The 22,396-nt window shown below is 40.0% G+C and overlaps 1 protein-coding gene across 1 annotated transcript in view; it reads right to left on the reverse strand.

Annotated features, from left to right (window-relative positions):
* Positions 1-22,396, reverse strand: part of CELF2 (CUGBP Elav-like family member 2) — a 383,210-nt gene that overhangs the window by 291,774 nt on the left and 69,040 nt on the right. The window lies entirely within an intron of this gene.

Consider the following 22,396-nt stretch of genomic DNA (forward strand, 5'->3'; position numbering starts at 1 on the left):
CATCTCAAAATCAGGACAAGTTTTACATTTATGGGACTACATTCATAATGTCAAAAAAAAAAGAAGCCAAGATCTCGGTGGGCTGTGGGGATTGCCTCGTCCTGAGAGTTTGAAACGGAGTTGGTAAGACACCTTGAAAACATGAATTGCCTGTATGTACCTTATTGTCTCCAATACCTTCAGTCTGATGCTTCTCTGAATGGGTAAGATCCTACCATTATACACGTCTTTTATTTCTTAACAATGATACTGGGAATTTGTATGACTAGGTGCAACCCACCCCCCAAACCATAGGAAAAAAAGCCAACAAAAAAACCCCCAAAACCCTGGCACAAGAGGACAAAATTCAAATGAGAGGATCTCACGGCCATCCCGTGCTACTTCAGGAGAACACTACATTTTTGAAGGTTCTCAAGAGCTGGAATAATCTAGCCTAGGGCAGAATCATCCTCAACTTCACCCTGTTATTTAATTAGGCAAACATTAATAATGGGACCAAAGAAAGCAGTGTTTGGGTCATCTCAAATATGTAAACCGTATCAGAACTGCAAAAATCTCTGTTGTTAGACTCCACAATACAGCTAGAAGAATAAAGTCTTCCTATGAAGCCATCCTGAAAAGAAGACAACCTATAAGAACTTCTTCTTTTGTGTATGTGTCCAATGTTTTATAATTGTTTAAGTATCTCTGATAGAAATTTGTCACCTGTCAAAGGGATCAATGATACAGAAATGGAGCAAATGCCATCAAACTAACTACGAGACCTAGTTTTTTTCTCCAGGTCTTGATTTCAGGATGAAGCCCAAAAAAAGATTAAGACCTCCCTTTTCTTCCATAAAAGAATTAAACGGTTGCGTTTCATCTATGAAATTCAGTGAGCAAAAGACAGATTTTTCAAAAGTACTTGGGTTGCTAAATTTTCTGGGAGCCAGAAATTTGTTCGTAATGAGTGGGATATGAGCCCCTAAATGCTTAAATGTTTTTCTGCTATAAAACTAAGTTGTTTTGAAAACTGTACTAAATCCAGTGCTTCCCCTTCCCTCTGTGAAATGTAATTGCTACAGGCTCACTGAAGAGAGGATATTTACTGGGCCACGGTTTAGTAAAGCTTATCTGCACAAACACACAGGTAAATTAAGGAGGTTTGACTTGGAAAAGAACCACCGCATTTCAGTGTAAGCATCTTTTAAAAGCTCTTTCGTCATTACACTTACAAATAGAAATTGCAGTGCAAAACTGCAGGATGAAGTCAGTCGAAGCAGTGTTTTATTTTGAAGGCAGGGCAAACTAACAAAACAACGCAAAGAGCAACTAAGGAGCAAAATGGTGGAGGGGGAAATTACTCATTTTGATTTGCGGCAGTTGTTTTGATGGGATAAAGTCAGCCCACGACATCCTAGTCTTACCTTTTTTAATTTTACAAGGATGAGTAAAGAGTGAAGGTTTGCATCCTGCTCTGACCCATTCTCTACCACTTGCATTGACAGCATCCATAGGTAAAGTTTCACCAATACATGCGATCAGACAAAAGATAACCCAGTGTATCCCCCAATCTAGTTAGATTGTATTTATAAAATCCTAGCGTCATCGATTATCCATACACACTATATTGCAATACCTGAGATATTATTGGGTCTTTTTCTGTAGCTTTTGTTGCTCAGCGATCATTTTCCTCTAGCTTGTAAAGATTATCTATGCGTTCATATTCCATAATTCTATCTTTCAGAGCTATAAGGAGTTTAATTTTGATTTCTTTGAAACCAACTTCATGAAAATTGTTTGACCATAAAAGCTAATTAGTAAAGACTTTCAGTGTTAATCATGTGCAATAGATTATAGCTGGAAGATGCAAAAAGACCATTTCTTCCATAGTAACTGCCGCATTTCATCATCGTAAGCTACACGGCAATGCAAAGGTAATGACATTTTTATTTTATCTTTTTATGATGGGATTCATCAATACCACTCTCCATTTTCAAGTTTTTTCTAACATCTGCTTGCAATATCCAAGTGAAGTCTCTGGAGAATCATACAATCATTTTCAGATGCTGGTACACAGAAAATGAGGATTTTGATATCCCAAGAAGCGTTAATGCCATGCAGCCTAATAAAACAAACGTTAGCTCTGCCTGTGACTTATTCACATTACAGGCAGTTAAAAAGACCTGCTAAGAGTGGAAGACAAAGCACTTGGCTCTGTTCTTTGAGGCAAGGGAACTTCTGTATTCCACAAGAAGGGTGGTGTCTGAGCAGAAAAGTTGGTTTGCTCCGTTTGCGCCGGGACGATGAACCAACTTTCTAGGAACATTAGAGAAAGAAAAGCTTGAGTAGAAAACCTGATACAACTTACATCCTCAGAGACAAACAATTTTAAGGGGGTAGTAGCAATATGATTCCTGGATGACTTACACTGAAAGAAAAAACAAAGAATAATGCCGTATTGATTGCTATCCTTCTGTGACTTCGATGGCCCTTGGCCATAGAAGGACTTAAGGAACTAAAACCGTCTGGTGGTAGTCGACCTGAAAGTGCCCTTCCCATTCATAAAGAGGAGCGCAGTCCAAATCTGCAAAGTTTGGTGGCTACCTTAGCACTGGGTAGGGAAAATTCTGAGAAGCTTCACTAACCATCATGCAATTCATATGTTCCTTGCAATCAATTCTTTTTATTGTTTGATATTTGCAAAGTACCAACAGTGTTCTGCACCAGCAGGTAAAGGCATGAAGAAAAGTTTCTTGTCACAAAGAGATTGCCATTTAGATACACTGTGTACTGACAAAGGAGAGTGTAATGGGAAGCAAAGAGTGAGCAGAGTAATTGAATGATGCATTTAAGCATACATTTTGTTATCTCTGTGGGGTTTTATGTTTGTTTTCTTCTTGACTTATTGAATTTGGTGTTCATACTTTTCAATCATTCATTAGCTAAACAGTTCTCTTGTGGTTTGCCTAGATTAGGAAATGAGGACTGGGACAAGCAAAAACTAGGAAAAAGGTGGGTATTTCGTTAAGCCGAGGCAGCTCACATCACTTCTGGAACACCTCTTTCTACTTCCTCATTAGCATTTACCAGAGAGCTGCCTGATGGAGGCTACACTCCACAGAATTAGTTTGTTCTCAACACCAGTCAGTGAAGCCTTTACAGACAAGATGGTTTGCTGCAGACATTGCAAATCGGCCAGCCAAAACGCAGGCAACCAAATCATCGGGATTTGGAACATAAAAAGAATTTAGGCAGAATCTGTCTAATTAACTTGACAGATCATGGAAAATGGGCGAGCTTTTTAGCATCTGTCAGTCCATTGTAAATTATTCTGAGAGACAGCATAATGGAGAGGATTTATGGAAGGATTTGTTTTTTCCTCCGCATAAAGAGTCAAGAGGCAAGCTGGTACAAATAATTTCATGTGACTTTAGACCTCTTCAGAGGAGGTGTCCACACCTGAACCACTAACTCAGACTCCCTGTGTAGTGATGCCTTTTTTTCCTCATTGAGAAGGAAGCAATCCGTACAACCTATTTTAAATAGCTACCTTGGGAAAAGTTATTTGGACAAGCGCCTGCCTTTCTCTCCTGACCATAAAGGAAGCACTGAATGGCCAGCCCAGATGAGGACATCCACATAGCTGATACCAATATGCAATTACAACATGTTATTTAGGATTCATCAAATATCTCAATCAATAGTCAATGGGAAACATGGATCAGCAAATGTTACAAGCCTAACAAATGCCAAATCTGCATAGATCCTTTCTAGTGGAGTTATCAGTCACTTATTTAGTAATTATCCACTAGGAACCTAGCGACGAGAGGATATTTGAAATATGCAATGTTAAGAAAACAGGTAAAATTAAACACATGTAAAACATTTAGAAAATCCCAAGTATTTAAAGTAAATACAGGAAGCTAACAGTAAAATGAAGGGGTTGAGCACGCAGAGCTAAGATGATGTGACCATCTTCCAGCTAGGTCAAGAAAAAAATTACAAGAGTAATTTCATCCCATTTTATCACAATAATGTAAGTAAAACTTCTCCCTAACAAGGCAAGCAAACATTGCTTGTTGTATGGCACTTTTCTGCAACATGACATGCAGAAAAAAAAAATAATTAGGAAATCATATAGGGGTATCTGTAATTAGCCAATAAAGTTGTGCTTGTGACTATGTTTATTACAATCTCTTGGGGCAATAATCACATCTCCCTATGTGCTTGTCCCTTACTGGGAATAAAAATATCCCAACCCACCAAGCTGACTCTATTTGGTTTTCACCACCCCATTATTGGGATATTATTGCTAATGAAAATAAAACCTAAATTCTAAAAATATAACCACAGTGTATATTCAGAGTCTCCAAAAGCAGACTGAGACCTTGTTAGTCAATATTATTCCTTCCTGTTGGAGCAGAATTCTGTATAATTCTTACGTCCTCAGAAATGTCAGCTCAGGTTCAGTTCTGACTTTTAAACACCACTGATGCCCAAGCTACCTTTTCACATTATATTCAAGAAGCAAGAATTTTTTGGGACGATACAGGTGATTTAGGTACAGCTTAAAATGGAAGATGATGAAGTCACCTACATTTATATTCGATGCTGATGTAAACCACAGCATGTAACATTTCCAGTTGCTACACACAAATCTGTCTGGACATTTGGTGGACTTTCCTGGCCATTCTTTGTTTCGGGGGCCAATTATAACCGGCAAGGTGACTGTCATCTTGCGTGACGAGGTCCTTAACTACTGCATTACTGTATAAGTGGACTGTATAAGTGGGAAAACAAATTTAAAGATAAATTCTTATACATTCTCAGATTTATATTTAGGATAAGAGTGTCCTTTCAACTACCCTTGCAACAATTTATTTCCGCTACACCCAGAAGTAAATCAGAAACCACAGCTATCGTAACATGCTAATCCAACAGGTTTGGGGCCTCTTCTTGGAGAATCAGTTTAATTAAGTGTGGGGGATTTTTTAATCTCATTTCATAACACTTTGTTTTTAATGAAGAGGAAAAAAATAACTCGCAAAACAAGTATCCCACCTTCTGAAAGCTCTTTTTGGAACATATGGTCTTATCCTTCAGAAATTATGAGTTCTCTTGACACAGGCTGTGACAATCAAGTTGCATATGAACTACTGCTACATTATAATATTCAGTTATGCCAGGCTTTTCAACAAAACTTTCCCAGAAGTTCCTGTCACTCAATTTCAAATGTGCATTCAGAGATTTGAAGCTTTAATGAGCCTTGATTGAGTTAAGTAAAGGCCCCACCCAGCCTGTGAAGGCAATCTCTGCTGGCTGTGCTGAGTGGCTTGGCAACAGTTAGCCCCAGGCAATGAACACCAAGTCTCAGGCAACTTCTAGAGAATTCAGAAAGCTTCAACCTAGAAACAAAGTCTCCCATCAAAATGGCATCAACACGCTCCCATCTCCTGGGAACAGATGGATCCATCACATAAAGCTTCGTGAAACAAGAAACGAGCCAGGCTGGAAGCGTGGTACCATATAATAAACTCTGCTTGCATTTCCTCAACACCTTCCTATAAAAAGACTCATTATTGACATTATGTTAATACATTTCATGGGGGTCACCTGATAGCGTCTTAACTTAATAATGGAGTGAATTTGGCTGGTGAATTAGCTGGTGCCCATGCGAGTTGCATTTAAATCTAAATCTGAATTTAGTCTGGATGGAATTTGCATCTCTTCCAACTGCAAATCCTGTATTTTAGAGAGCTGTGCCCAGCCACATCTCAGTGAAGTGCACGGTTTCTGATTTTGTCAGCTCTCTCTTTGCCATTCCCTTTCTAAAATCCAAAGCTCCCTCTCTCAAGGATGCATAGAAAAAATAAATTTACAGTGATAAGCTCTGACAGCTCACTTCAGGACAGCAAACCGAGCTACATAAAGCCTATACACCACCCTAGTGAAATGTAAATACAGTTTAGGGCTGGGCATATTCAGAATATGCCTCTGTTCATGGACTATGCCCTGGCCCATGGACCGTAACTGCAGAAAACCTCAAACTCTTCAGCCACCACCAGACATCGCTGCAGCAAGCTGAATCCACAGATGGGAGCTCTTCGTGGGTCAGCAGCCTCCCAACCTCCCACTCCACAAGATGCAAGTAGATCCTCTGAACACACCAAGTAGATTAGCACAGACATAACTCCAGCCTGTGGCCAGATATTCATTCTGGGGACCTGCCAGGCTTTCCACTCAGCCAATCCATTTTTAAAGACAGCGTCTTATTAGCGCCTAACAGTTCTTGAATTACTTTGCCGAGTCTTTCTAATGAGACAGCAATCTGTCCAAGGGTATTAATAGAAGTAAATGATAGACCTTTACTTTCTGATATGATTACACAGGTGTATTTAAAGGTTAGGGGGATGACAGCAGCCTGGAACACATGAAAACTTACATGGAGCAGTTGTAAACTACAATACATGCGGGAAATATTGTCTTTTTGGCTCGCAAATATTGGCTTTTTGGCTTTGCAGAGAATGATAATCTTTTCCTCTACCTCCCCTAATAGGTAATAGCCACAGTACACTCACCTTTCCCTTTAAGTGAACCCAAGTATAACCGTCAGCCCTACATTAAAGAACTTTAACGTATTCATACCCAACCTAAACAAACTCAAAACCTCCACATCAGGTCTTTTCCTCCCATTTATATTTTACTGACCTCCAATTAAACCAATTCAGCAAGGTGCAATTTTTAAACACATTTTTTGCAGTTCTGCTTCTTAACGTGCAAGTAATATCAAGAAATAATGATTGCATGCTCCTAGAAAGATAATTAAATATATTTTAATAGCTAAGATGCATTCGTTAACGCTTAATGCTCAAAACCACGCAAAATATTCTCACTTTACCATAGTCTTCAATCCGTCAGCCTAGCTTGTGTGATTTGCCAAATGGTACCATGCAGTGGAACCTGTACATCACTACACTTCCCCTCCAACACGTGTTATTTCAACAAAATGAGAATTGTAATCCCAGTCTCACTAAAATGATGGCAAAGACAACAGCGAAACTTTTCCCCCATAACTTCACCTGTCTCCAACATGGACTTTTCCATGGGAACCCTGTTGCGTAGGTGCCCTTCAAGTCAGCAGTGAAAACAGACAGGAATGATTCATCTCACTCCAGTATGGATCTGTAAAGGGCTGTGGGATGAATCCCTTCACCTGAGAAGGTGGAGAACTGTTTCAAAGCCAAGTGGGAATAACACAAACACCAGCAATGAGTCACGCAAGTGGGGAACCACATGGAAACTCAACATGCTTCCAATGGAAATGAGGCAGTCTGGATTTTCACTTCCTTACTGAAAAGTTTAGAATTTATATTTAAATTTTTGGTTACATGCATTTCCCCTCTTCTTTTTTCCGTTTTCCATGAACACTTATAGAAAAACACAGTCAGAAACCTCCATTCATAGATAAGCGGCCAAGGAAAAAAACCAATGCATTTTCAATGGCAACCATTTTATGTAAAGCACAACAGAAAGGACACGCTGAAACTGAGAAGCTTCTACTAGAGGAGCATGGGTAGGACCTTAGCTTTCACCCCTCGTGTATGGTTTGGGTTGATATGGTCCTGACAGCTTCAGGAGCTGGGTCCTGCCTGCATGGGTTGTGCGCTTTGGTCATACCCATGAGGCATCGTGGCTAAAGCAGCACAGCCTGCCTGAGTCGCTGCTGCTTGGAGAGATGGTTGGGAGTCTCGCAAGAGCATCCCAGTCCTCCGATGCCCTCCCTGAGGCATGGCACACAGCTGGGTTCCTTTGGTCTGAGGATGGAGTGATTTGTGAAAAAAGACCGTAAAAATCATTCTTAGAATCATAGAATCATTTAGGTTGGAAAAGACCCTTGGGACCATCGAGTCCAACCATCAACTCCACTCTACAAAGTTCTCCCTTACACCATATCCCTTAACACCACATCTAAACAAGTCTTAAACACATCCAGGGATGGTGACTCCACCACCTCCCTGGGCAGCCTATTCCAGTGTCTGACCACTCTTTCTGTGATGAATTTTTTCCTAATGTCCAGCCTAAACCTACCCTGCTGCAGCTTGAACCCATTCCCTCTTGTTCTATCACTAATTGCCTGTGAGAAGAGACCAGCACCAACCTCTCTACAATGTCCTTTCAAGTAGTTGTAGAGAGTGATGAGGTCTCCCCTCAGCCTCCTCTTCCTCAAACTAAACAGTCCCAGCTCCTTCAATCGCTCCTCATAAGATTTATTCTCCAGGCCCTTCACCAGCTTCGTTGCCCTCCTCTGCCCTCACTCCAGCACCTCGAGATCTCTCTCGTATTGGGGTGCCCAAAACTGGACACAATACTCAAGGTGTGGCCTCACCAGTGCTGAGTACAGGGGGACAATCACCTCCCTCCTTCTGCTGGTCACACTATTTCTAATACAAGCCAGGATGCCATTGGCCCTCTTGGCCACCTGGGCACACTGCTGGCTCATGTTCAGCCGCTTGTCAATTAGAACCCCCAGGTCCTTTTCCGCCAGGCAGCTCTCCAGCCACACTGCCCCAAGCCTGTAGCGATGCATGGGGTTGTTGTGGCCAAGTGCAGGACCCAGCACTTGGCCTTGTTGAAGCACATTCCATTGGCATTGGCCCATTGGTCCAATCTATCCAAGTCTCTCTGTAGAGCCTCCCTATCCTCATGTAGATCAACACTCCCGCTTAGCCTCATGTCATCTGCAGACTTGCTGATGATACACTCTGTGTCCTTATCAAGGTCATCAATAAAGATGTTAAACAGAAATGGTCCCAACACCGAGCCCTGAGGGACACCACTTGTGACCGGCCGCCAGCTGGATTTAACTCCATTGACCACCACTCTTTGGGACCGCACATCCAGCCAGTGCTTGATCCAGCAGATCGTATGCTCATCCAGGCCATGAGCTGCCAGTTTTTCCATGAGAGTTCTATGGGGTACAGCGTCAAATGCTTTTTGAAAGTCTAGGTAGACAATGTCCACAGCCTTTCCCTTATCTGACAATCCTTTCCCTTAGCTGACAATCTTCCTCTGCCATTAAAAGTGCATTCAACATGCAAAAATTAAACATGCTTTATTTCTACTTAGTTTTTGCCTTTCAACGTAGAACTATATATTTCCTGAACTCAAACACTTCCCCAGCAACTCCTGTCAGCTGCACACTGTCATGTGGCTGCCCTCCTCTCCCCCCCCAATCATGGGAGCACAAGTCACAGATTATAGAATTAATCCTCTGCCCAAAACTACCGCAAGCTCTGGAAGAAAGAAAACACTCCAGAGCAGGGAAAACTCTCTGTGCCGCATTCCTTTGATGCCCTCCATCAATCCAGCAACATTTAGATGATAACATATTGCATGCAGTCACAAAAGAACATACTTTAAATAGTAGCCTTGTTACAAATTTGTAAACATAGCTAAGCAGCAATAATACCTCCCTTCATGCTCGCTTTTGGAACAGCTGCTGTCACTGTTGCAGACCATCTGCAGATAGGAAGGTATCTTAGCAAATACCTCCAAAATCCCTCTGCTTAATGAGTAGGTAAGGAGTGACAATCAAAACCAGAGCTGCAGCAAGAGAAGCTCATGCTTCTGTGTTCCCATACTTCTAGCTCTTAGGACTAATTTCAAGCTTTTGTCGATGAGTTGGACCTGGGCTGGTTGAAGTTGAACCACTGAAGTCAATGTTGCTGAGAACTGCCCTACCACTTGAGAAAGCATTTCCACAAGCACCAGAGGGATGCAGTCTAGTTCAACCACTCTCTCTTTATTCTTTAAAAAAGGTTTGGTTTGGTTTTTAAGGACAAAGATCAGTCATTTGCTCCATCTGATGATCGCTCTCAGAAGATCTAAATTCGCTGCTTGGCTTGTTACTGAGCTTTCCTGAGAGTTCGGAAACAAAGTTCACCCTTTGGATTTTGATGCAGGGCAAGACATCCTGATGGATGCATGGGGAAGTCGGCGCAGACGAGCTCAAGGAAAGGAAAGGGCTGGGATGTGCAGAAAAGTGCTTGTTGTATGGGCAGCAGGAGGCAGCTCCACGCGTAGGAGGTGAGAGAAGGCAGCACGCTGGGAGTGGGAGAAGGCTACAAAGAAAGTCAGCTCTGAGAGAGGAGAGTGAGGAACATAAGGAATATCACAGTGTGTGGGATGAGATGAGAACAGAGATGTAGGTTTTTAGAGAACTTTAAAACAATTATAGGTTTTTACCATGGGAGGTTCTGTTTGACTAGATCAGAGCGCTTGCTTCCTTGTTACGTGCCTGGAATTGAAGCTTTCTTTGAAAGAGCTTGCTAACACTATTCCATACTTTCAATTAACATTTTATTTAAATGCTTTAAGATAGTTTCTAGATATATTAAAGCCTTACTGATGAAATTTTGAATATAATTTACATATCTAAGTCACATTTGCATTCAATAACAAGACGGCTTTCCAGTATGGAGCACGCCATCAATAGCCCCCTTTACTAGCATCTTGCTGCATTTCCCTAGCTGCAGCATTCACTTCAAATTCAAAAGGCTCCACATTTAGCTGAAAGAAAGGAGACAGCGATATCATCAATGATCAGTTATCTTTTCCAAATTCTAGCCTGATGCATTGCAGAATACCATTTTAACATGTGTACATCGTTCAGCCACCACTTGGACATATCTTCAGGAGTTTGACAAGAGACATAAGTCTATTTTTTAATTTAATGTTCTGTTAAAAAGAAGGGGAGAAAGTGTTTAGAGCCTTCCTACAAATAAAGCACAAAGTGTCAATATCTTTCCGCAGTACATCTGCACACTTCCCTGGGGGATTTTTCATTATAAAATCATATCTCAGTTATCACGTCTCAGCACCATAAAGCACATATGGGATATGTGACAAAAGCCCCCTTTTTTTTTTTTTTATCGGGAAATACAAGTAAGAGATACTGGTGGTTGGAGAAGATTTAAAGTACATTTTGAGAATTTCTGAATGTAAGGAAGGCTAAAAAACATGGTGCGAGATCAAAAGATGACTGATGCATTGCACTGCCCAGAGAGCTGGCAGATGTCCCATCCCTGTAAACATTCCAGGCCAGGTTGGATAGGGCTGTGAGGAGCCTGATCTAGTTGAAGATGTTGAGATGGTTGGACTAGATGGCCTTTAAAGGTCCCTTCCAACCCAAACTGTTCTATGATTCTGTGCCCGAGAGCAGCAGCCCACTGGTGAGCATTGCGCAGGCAGTACTGGCCACAAGAAAATCATGTGCAACTGCCTCTAGTTACTCTGAGAGGTTCTTACACAGGAACATTAATATCAAAGGTGGGCTTGGTGGAGGTTTTGGGCTTTTGTTTTGTTTTGTGTCTCTTTTTGCATCGGACAGATCGATTTTTCTTATATTAGACTTGATGCTACACCATAAAATTTATAGAGACCATAAATCTTACAAGCCCCTAGAAGGTCAGAAGAGACCAGCTTTGATGCATGCAGAATACCGGGAAGCAGGGGGAAAAGAAGGAATTTGGGGCTTTTCCTTATTTAGTGGTAATCCTTTGTTTCCTTATTTATTGTTTTTGTGAACTCTATAGACATAATTCTTCAGCGCTCTGCCTTGTCTCACAGGAAGAAGTTAATTCAAAGTTGAATTTATAAAAGGAAACGTGTTTTTTGGTTTTGGTTCATCCAAACAAAGCGTCACAGCTGAAAGTCAGAAGAAAACTGGACACCTGTATCTTTTGAAAAGGTAGAATATCAGGAGTTGTAAAAGTCCTAAAACCCAAAGAAAACAATGATGTAAAGCATCTTCTTATTAGCGTGAAAAGAAGTTTGGCTAGGGACTGAGAAGATTTTCCTGCAGATACTTCTTTTCATAGCTGCCTCTTCTCAACTTTGCCAGCCTGTCTTTCAAAGCAGCTGCTAGATAATACCAGATGAAGAGATGAACCACCGGCTTCCTCTTGAACAACAACCCTTATGGTGCTGTAAGGATAAACCGCTCCTGCCACACGTTTCCTATTATCCAGCACCCACTACCAAAGCCCTACAGCATTCCACAATTTAACAAAATATCACCGAGTTAGGATCAACATTGGAAAACCTGCATTCGAAGCGCAAGCCAGACTTGACGGCCACATTTTCAACATCTGTCTCTGAGCTCTGAATTTTTTCCAGCGGGTGAATATCTAAAAAAATGTCCCTGGCACTGTGAGACAAATTCACGATGGGAATTTATTTCCCATTTATATTTCATTACCTGATGGAGCTGCTGAAGAAAGTCACTCCCAAAGTAAAATGGAAGGCAGAAGAAATGAGGTAGAGTCTCTCGCTGCCTTTTCTCAGTCCTTAGAGTAACTTTTTATTTATTCATTCATTCATTCATTTATTTATTTATTAATCACCTCAAGTACTTGCCATTCATCAGACTCACTGTTTTTACAGAAAAACTTCAAGCAATCAATCTAAAGCCCTTGCATTAATTCTAAAAGGTTCAGAGACCAGAGAAGGACTGGGGTTGTGGCATGAGTTCATGCGTAACTCAGCCAAATCAATATCCCCTTTAAACTGCATCACTCTCTTTCACCTTGCAAGTTTTGAAATAGAAGATATAAGTTGCTGCTTTAACTGAGATTTCTTTTCCCGTTTCCACATGTGCATCCTGAGGGATACTGCGGGTTTTTTTCCCTGCTCCAGCTACTGAACTGTTATTTCCACAGGCATTCTCCATAACAGGGAGGAAAAACGTCACCGCTGCATGATTTCTGTAAGAGAAAGCTAACACAAAATGCCAATTAAAAGTTTGTGCCGCTGTACGCTCATAGTGGATGGAACACTTCCATGGGAAGCAGGAGGCAGCTGTCAAACACGCAGCTTGAGACACGACTGCGCAGCTCCCCTGAAGAACAGGTCACAGAGGGGGGAAATCAATAAATAAAGTACCTTCATCGTTAATCATTTTCTGAATTTTTACATCAGCCAGAACGTTTACAAGTCGTATGCCAAGTTTCATTTGTTGCCACCGTTCTCCCTGTCTCTCCGCCACTCAGCCCGTGCTGGGGTTGCACGACTTTCTGCTGATGCCAGGGCTGACTTTCTGCACCGAGCCCGGAGCTCCTCTGGGGTCAGAGGTGCAATATCCATTCTGTTATTAGAGAAATTACTCAGTGCAATTTCACAGTTCAGCAAAACAGACTTATTGCTTGTATGCACTGTGTGTGCACGCCTTAACGAGCACTTAAAAGTTTTTCTACTTCTGTTCCTTCATGGAAACATCCATCTTTAACAGCTTTAGAAATGTTAGCGTGCGCGGTTTCTTTTTCTACTTTAATAAGGAAGTACTACCTTGCACGTAATAAGGTGTCTAAAGAGCTGGACTTCCCTCTCTGCTATAAATTCCGAAACAAAAAAGTGAACTCTGTGCTTTAGGTAAAAACTGAAGAAAGTAACAGGTGGCTTTTTAGTAACATGATTACTTTTATTATTACATTCTGAATATTCAATGTTAGCAGCAACCATTTCTTCTTGTGAATGCTTTTCCAAATTCAATTGCTTTATCCAAGTTATCTTTGTTTATTTCTGCAGGAGCAGGACCGGGGAAAAGCAATGCTATTTCTGCAATATTTTATTTTATTTACTCTCAATGAAAATGAGAAGGTCTTTTTTACAGCTGCACAGCCTGTAATGTCAGCTCCAAGCAATCAGCTAAAAAAAAACCCCTACAGTCACTTTTCAGGTTTTAAAATAAAAAAAAAAAATAGAAAAAAGAAAAAAGAGAAAGAAGAAATCAATTCATGTTGTCACAGTCTATCTAGACTCATATTGTCCCCAGCCATTGATACAGAATGAGACCATCTGGGGATTCAATTACTCATGACATGAATAGTAATATTTCATTTTTGTTAAATAAAATTTTTTAGTTGCAGGAATTTCTCCTTACTTCACCAAGTGATCCTGGAATGAAAGCTACCAGCCGCTGAGACACGGCAAGCCAAAGTCTCTTTGGCACCCACGAGCACACTGGCGCAGGTACATCTGTACCCCCAACAGAAACATCTTAATAAAGAAAAAAATTTTTGAGCATCAAGTTAACAGACGGGCTCCTGAGCTCCGAGCCCTAGCAGATTTCTTAAATGTCACAGCCGCCTTTTAAGAGCTTGAATCAATAGCCTGGTTCAGAAAAGCGCACTTGCTCTTTGAACCAAAGTCAGTGGCACATGCAGTCCAGTACTTTTGATTAACCCAAACCCTACATCTAAATAAGTATTAGCAGCCATTTAGGCCCTTATTTTAAGCTTCCACTTTATGATTCTCTCTTCACGTTTCAAGAGGATGCTACCAAAACTGGGTTTCTAGGTGTATATTCTTCTTTCTTCATCAAATAGAGCTGTCTATAATCTCAGTGACAAAGTTGGGATCAAATCAGATGATGTTCCTTTTACAGCAATGAGTAAGCAGCAATACTCATGCTAAAATTGCACCGACGTGTGCAATCACTTTAATAACAACAGGACTATTCTCTAAGATTAAGCACGTGAACTGTGGAGAGATGAGCATCTAAAAGTTCAGAAGGAAAATAGTCAGAAAGGGCTAAGAGTCAGTTCTCTTCCTTTTTTTGTGTGTGTGTTAGGTGAAGCCTGGCATCTTGTTTTCCCCTTGTTCTTTCTCCGCGGGCATTCATTAAGCTTAGATTATGGCAAACGGACATGATTTGCATCCACTGTACAACATCATGGCTTTGCCGAGGCTTAAATGTTCCCTGCAGAAAACGACGCGAAAGCTCTAAAAATTCCAAGGGTCTGAATGAAAAATATTTTCCATTATAGCCCAGCTAAGAGAAGCACTGCGCCGGCACTTTGCTGTTGTAGAAGTGCTGTGTAGGGCACAACTTGCAAAATATACCGGGAGAACGTACACAGAAAGTGGGGTAGGTCCTCAGTGGCTCCAAACAGGCAAAAACATCACCGCGAGCGAGAGAGTTACAGCATCGCTATGAGATGCTGCTCCCAACACGTGAGTCTGGGGCTCACTGCCCGCCTTCTGCTGACCACAGACAAGCTTTAGGGGCCGCCTGCTTCTAATGGCGAGGCACAGATGGGGGAAATCTGCATTGTCTCACAGGAGGAATCTCAAGTCAGCACCCTCAAAAAATAAAAAAAACCAGTCACCAATTACTGCTTGCAGATCTTGCGTCTGGCTTTATGTAACCTGCCTAGTCCCACTGTGATCATTGCCTTTTAAAAATGTGCAACATCTATGGACTCCAGTAAAAATGTTTTTAATATAATGTAGATGAAGTATAAACTGTTAACCTTGAACACCGGGGAATGTGTTAGGTTCTTGTGGGTTTTTTTTTAACCTCCTTAAATAATTTACCAAGGATTGTCTAAGCTTTGCTTGTAATTCATAGCAAATCTTTTGGAATCATTCAAATAGTTGCAATTTCTGTAAACGATACACTAGGTATTATTTCATAAATAAAAGGGACGCTCAGAGGGCAGAGAACATTGAGGAGAGCACTAAAGTGGACTCTCTGCTGTCTGAGGGTATTGGTGTGCTCCTGACACCGTCCCATCCCTGTCTCTTACTACTGCTCTTCTGGGACCAATGGTAAGGACACCACACAAAAACCCCTGTATATCAGCAGTTCATTTCTAACTATTTATTAAACATATGATATAATACTCTGTGTTTTGTCAAATGCACTAAGAGAAAGCTGCTCAACTCTGCCATGTTAACAAAGCTCTCCCTGACCTCAGTTGCTGGGCTGCTTCTCCAGAGGCACATGGGAATACACCCTTTCCCCTCCTCAAATCCGTATTCCCATCTGAAGTTACTCCCTTAAGTTTCATCCTTTGCACTGACTTTCTGAACAATGTTTTTCTGATAATCTTAAGACGCCAAGACAACACTTAAGCGAAGGATACACACACAAATGACTAACTTGGAGCACGAGTATTTCAACTGAGCTGGGAAATAAAGCGAGGAGAGAAAAAAAAGGTTTTTGTGTTTTAAGTCGATTTCCTTTGCTGTTCTTACACTGGAATGGTCTCTCAAAATCCACCTGCAATGGTCCATTTCTCTATCTTCATTTAAACTGCTGTTCAAAGGCTAATTTTTTGAGCAAACCCGAGAAATACCATTCCTGTGTCAGTCAAATGTTCTCCGCAGACCAATGTAAATTTAACTTAAACCAGTAAGACACTGCAGTGGTATTAAGTGGAACAGATAATGAACCTAAATAACTGCTCAATCTTATTAGTGTAGCCCTTATATACCTTCCGTTTTTCTTCAAGCCCTGCTGCTTAGCATTCATACTGCCTGATTTGAGACTAAAATTAGATTATAGGAATGCGTGCTTTTTACAAGAGGTCTTTTATTTGTTCCATGAAGTATTTAGCACTCTTTAGGCACTGTATAAATAAAAATAATCACGATCTTGTAATTCACCTTCAGGAATGGAAATGAAGGTATCGGAGTCCTTTCATTTCTGCTGCACGTTATCCTCATCGGGCACGTTTGGATGGCAACGCTTTGTAAGACAAAGTTAAAAAGATGCTTGGAAGTCTGGCAAAGCTGAGTAACAGGAAAAAAAAGAGAAGTTTTAGAGTTTTACAATAGGGAGTAAAAATAAAAGCCCTACCACACTTTTAAGATAAAGGTCTACTGTCAAATTCATTAGCGTTTGTGAGAGATGCTAACAATTTCTGGTGAAAAATGGTTGTGGGTTCAAAGCCGAGGTCACTGAGTAAAATCACTTACACTCATTTTAAGATTCAAAGGCTACATGTAGTTAGGAGCCATTTCAAGACTGCGAGCTGTGATTTCTGAGGGCTCTGCACTGTGAGAAGAGTTACTGCCTTCTGGGTCAGAGTCCTATCAAGTCCAACAATCATTTTTGTCCGACTTTCCCCCCTCCTTCCCGGGCTCTATATTTAGCATTTAGGTACCAAATATCGAAAGTTTTTTTTGAGGTTAAGCATGCCAACGTCCTCAGAACTCCAGTAGGCATCGGCTTACGTCACTTGGCACTTTAACACTTATAAAACTCAGGCTGCTAGGACTCACCTTAAATTAAAGCTATCATCAGGTGAAACATCTAGTCTATGCTATTCCCCCAGGCTCCACTTTCAGGCAATGGAAAAAATTCCCCAAGGTTATTCACCCCGTCCTGAGATAAGGCACCTATTTCTCTTCATTTCTCCCCTGGTTCTTTCGACCGAGGACTTCTGTAATAGCTAAATTTAGGCAATGTGAATCCTGCCATTGATATCTTAGTAATTTTTGAATGCAAGTCATCGGTAAGCACATATGGATAATCACATCTACGCTTCTTAGGCTCCTCTTAAGATTTTAAAAATAACTCTTCAGAACGGGATCAGATTGCACATAAGTGTGTTTTAAGATTAACATTAGCTGTAAAAAACATATTTCGAAATGGATGTAAAACAACCAAAAAAAATGCTGACAGCTACTAGAAGGAATAACTCCATGTCACATTTTAATGATATTGGAGCTTTACTTAGAAAAAATAAAAATCAGAATAATTCAGAGACAACTTGTGTATTATTTCCTCAAAACCCCCCAGTTTCGGTGACAGTAACATCAAACCCGTTACTATCCCAAATAATTACTGTACTTTATATTACAGCACCTCAGAAAGACCAAACGGCACCAGGGCATTCCTAAACAGCACATACAATGGGTAACAGGCAGTCCTCCTTGCAGTACAGAAAATCAGCTCAAAGCTTAGACGAACGCAAACACTATTTAGAAATTAACATCTGAGGCACAGACAAAGGTCAAACATAAGAATTTATTTTATTTTCTTAAGGGAGTGATTAGTTAAATTCAAGTCTCAATTTAAAATAATTATTTTATTCAGAAAATGGCAGGCATCCAAATTATGGAAAACCTGCTCTTTAAGACAGTTGACTGGAGAACATTTAAATATCGAGGGCTGGAATCTTTTTCTTTTCTTTTTAATGATGTGGTTTCAGAAAAGATACAAGATGATATCATTTCCAAATACTAGCTCTGGTTAGCTGCATATAGTTTGACATTCAAGAGATTTTAATGTTATCAGCCACCACTGCCTGCCACCCGGGATGCACAACATTTTCTTGACCTATTATTTATATGGCTCTAGACGAAAGTGAGTTTTGAGAAGGGATTTAGAGGTGGAAAGCAGAACTTCTCCATTAGAAGAGAGGGTCACAAACGGGCTATGCCAAATCCCTGCTTTATTTAAGGGAGAATAAAGCTTCAGTAAGTGTTATACCCAGGTACGGAAAAATTCTGTCATAGATTGGCAGACGCATGTGGTGTAGGTGGATGGGTCTTCAAGCCTGACACGACTGGCAAAGCAGCACCGGTGACATGAGAGGACATCAACAGTATATGAAACATGAGGGGGGAAAGGTACAACCTGGTGTTCTCAGAGAGAGAAATTGCTTGGCAGAAGACCTGAAGGGGACCAGAGGAGCAAAGACAGAAGCTAACCCCAGCTCCCACCGTCCATGCAAAACCACTGAAGACAGCAACTGAGATGTCAAGTAGGCCTTTAGTCCATGCCCCTATTACTGTCAGGAAAAAATCCTTTTCATTTTATAGTAATTAAAATGCTCACAGATGTTTTATTAACTCACTCTGCAGAGCCACATAAATTTTATAATTCATCCAAGCACTTACAAGTAGTTACTTGGGTTAGGCTGTCAAGACAGAAATGATTCAAAACCTTGTGTACTTAGCTCCTTGGAAGACATATCATTCCCTAACACAATGGTATTAGAAAGACTGCTGACAGTTAGTGATCAAGAGATTTCATTTTGCTTGTCATATGGTGGGTTGTCAATTCTTCTTTTCCCTTTAGATAAAAGCTTAGTTGCATTAGATTTAAATAATGGTGAAGTTGCAGGTTAACATTTTTCAAAAGTACCAAAGTGACTTCGGTACTTAAATTCTATTTTCCAAATGCCACAGACATGCAAGAACGTAAGTCTCTACAGTAAATGGAACTTAGACACTATTAAAGAAATTTATGGAAAGGTGAAGAATAAAACCCCAGCTCAGGAGGGCTTAGAATTTGTACCTTACTCCAGACTTGTGGTTTAAAATATAGAAAGTTTGCAAATTATTACAATTCTAAGAAAAGCTAAAGATTTAAATTTCCGTTTTGAAGATACTCGATAATTTTCACATCAATGTATCCCATGCCGTTATATTTCATTGCAGATTTCCTCCCACCCTTCTAAAAAGATTTCTAAATGTCAGGTTTAAGATGGCCTTTACCTCAAAATACAAGTTTTCCGGAGTTATGCTCATGATTTAAGCAGGGGCTGCCGAGATCTTTCTACAATATTTTTTACAAAAAAATCTATGCAAATTATTCTCTTTATTTTTTTTTTTTTTAGCAGTAAATAAGAACAGCTTGCAGGAGGAACTGACCAGTTAAACTTTACTCCCACCCCCAAGTGAAATGTAAAACTGAGTCACTACATAAAAGTGGAAAAGTAGCCTAATTTTTACTTCTGTTATCATTACTAACCTAGTATTAAGCAAATAAATAATCCATGTGGTTAGTCTATATTTAAAATATTTGTTCTTCTTTAAATATAAAGTAACTTTGCCAGAAACAAACAGAAGTGGCTAGAGACTGAAATCACTCCTTTGATATTGAAGCTGAGCATTTTCTCGTTTAAGCTCCAAACATCATCTCCCTTGTGCCCACGGGGCTTTGCGCTGTGCTCCAGCGCTCCACCTCCCTAATTTACTGCTCCCCTCGACCGCTGAGCTCAGCCGCTGCTCGCCAAAGCTGGTCGCAAGCTTAGGTACCACAAGGTTTTAGGAGCTTATCTTCATTCGTTAGTCGTTCTGTATCATGTTTAAATGGTGGAATTCTCAAATTAAGGTATATTTCTTCTAATACTTTTAGTTGGGTCTGTTATCACAGGTACCATCTATGTAATGTTGAGAACAAATACAGTTTGAAATAGGACTGCCATAGCAGCTATAGAACATCTAACGGGAAAAAAAAAATATAGGCCAGACCTTTATTAAATTTTAAAGAATGCCTTCACTACTCTCTTGTAAAGATCCAAATAGGGTATTCAAATCTCTAGAGATCACCAGTATAATTTCTTTATCATGTTCCATTTAAAATTTAATTATGTAGTCTACAACAAGAAGTATCCGAGTACTCTAAATAGGTCATGCAATGAACAACTTAATATTATTATAAAGTTTTCCTTGTGAAGATCCGTTCTTTGATGTGCTGTTGCACAGAGAAAGCCTTTCTTCGAAAAAAACAATATACTTTCACGGATATAATAATGTCATTTAATATAAAAACTGTAAAGCTTCTTTATCATATTTTAAGTTTAAATTTTCAATTCCTTCTCTTGCCTGAGCTTCCCCAAATCATCAGAAATAACTGGTAAATTAGAACTGACACAATATAACCGTGCTGAATATTTTTATATCTTTCTACAGGCAAAGTTAATCTATTAGCTTTCCTTCTAAATGATATCCACTAACTCAGATATTTCTCCCTTTGCCTATCAATGATACACGTTCTTCAGTGGCAAGAAGTAAGGTAATTTCTTCTGCCTCTTGAATATAATCATTAGAGATCAATCAGCAGTATTTAAGGGGAAATTACTATATTTAAAAGTCACCATTTAGCAAGACACTTTGTTATATTTTCTCTTTTAAAAATGCCCATAACTAACCTCTCTTGGTTACTACAGGAGAAGAGCAAATATTCAAAATATTCTCCCCTGTAACTTCTGACGATTTACAGGGCTTCCTGGGAACAAATCCCTAACTTTAATTCAACTATGTAAAATTCAGAAGGGGTTTTGGAGAATTTTTTTTCATCGTCGGGTTTTTTTTTTTTTATGACAACAAAAAATTAGTGCCACTAGTGCCTAAGCCTTCCTGACAGTCAAGTACAGACACAACTGCTCACACGTCACTTCCAGTGAAAGCCCTTCCACCGGGTTTACGAAAGCTTGAAAAGGATTTAATCAGTCCTGGCCACAAATATACCTACGAGTCATTATTGCCCTGAGAAGAGGCATCGTGGTTGCCTGCACAAATGAGACATTTCTAGCATTGCAGAGGGCTTTTTCTGCCCCACCGGACAATATATGACGAGCACAGTGACTAGGGGAAAGTGGTTATTAGTTTCATCATTTCAAGGTGCAACACCTAAAATTTTATAGGCTATAAAGCAGTTGCAGGGCGAGGGCGGAGGAAGATGTGGTGTTGGTGGAGAAATTAGACTGCTTCACTGTTATGAATTAATAATAGCAAAATGGTTCACTTGAAGTTTGAAAGAAGAACCAAAAATATTAGATTAATACATCGTAACATAAGTTTAAAAACCCCAAGGAACTGCAGGAACAGGTGAATCCCCGAGAAGGCTGGAGGACAAGCCAATCTGCGCACAGCTGTAAACATTTGTTTTAAATCAAGACAAGATCATTGGTTTTAATATTTATAACACAATTACAATGCCTTGTGCACATTGCTTGTATAATCTGATTTTTACTTGCGACATCTTGCCACAGCTAAAATTAAAGCCTTGTGGTAATAATTCAAAAAACACATTTAGGTGATCATTAATGGCAAGTATGAAACTGGATGTTTATTCAAGCACCTATACCTCTCATTTTTACTTTAATTTAAAGTGGAATTCATTTCTGCAGTACAAGGACTTCATGTTTCCAGTATATTAGTCATGTAATACCTACCCAATTAGGGGCATGCCGTCAAACTGGAAATATTTTAGCACTAAAACCAGTAAAAGATACAGCTAGGCTGTGTTATTGACACTCCTAATCAAAGAGACAGCTACTCTGCTGAATCTCTACTTCCTTTTTTTTGTTATTCCTTTTTTTGTATGTATGAAGAATTGTAATTCTTTTGCAATGAAGATGAATAAAATGTCTTACGTGTCAGGTAGGCTAATCGTTGGTCAGCACTTCAAATGCTTGGCATTTCACCAGCATTTTTGCTTGCACAACTGGGGATGGTAAGTCATAAGAAGAAAGGTACCTAATGAACGAACACCTCATCTAAATTATACAAGCTTGTACCTACAGAACAAGGCGATACATTACAAAGGGGGGAAAAACCATCACACACAGTGAAAGTCTACATTTTTACAACTTAACAACACAGTCAAGCCAACTAATATACACCACAGGCACCATAAAGAAAGGCAGACATATTTTCTCTTCCTTAGAAGCAGAAATAACTTGTATGTGTTACCATGCTTAAAGAAAACTGATTTTCTTGTTGAAATACCCTTTTAACATTATATATTGGATGAACTACATCATTGGTATTAATCAGAGCATATCAAAAAACCCCAAACCATCATCTCATTAAAAACCCCTACACCTCAAAG

The sequence above is a fragment of the Rissa tridactyla genome, chromosome 1 (assembly GCF_028500815.1).
Source record: "Rissa tridactyla isolate bRisTri1 chromosome 1, bRisTri1.patW.cur.20221130, whole genome shotgun sequence".
Taxonomy (NCBI): Eukaryota; Metazoa; Chordata; class Aves; order Charadriiformes; family Laridae; genus Rissa; species Rissa tridactyla.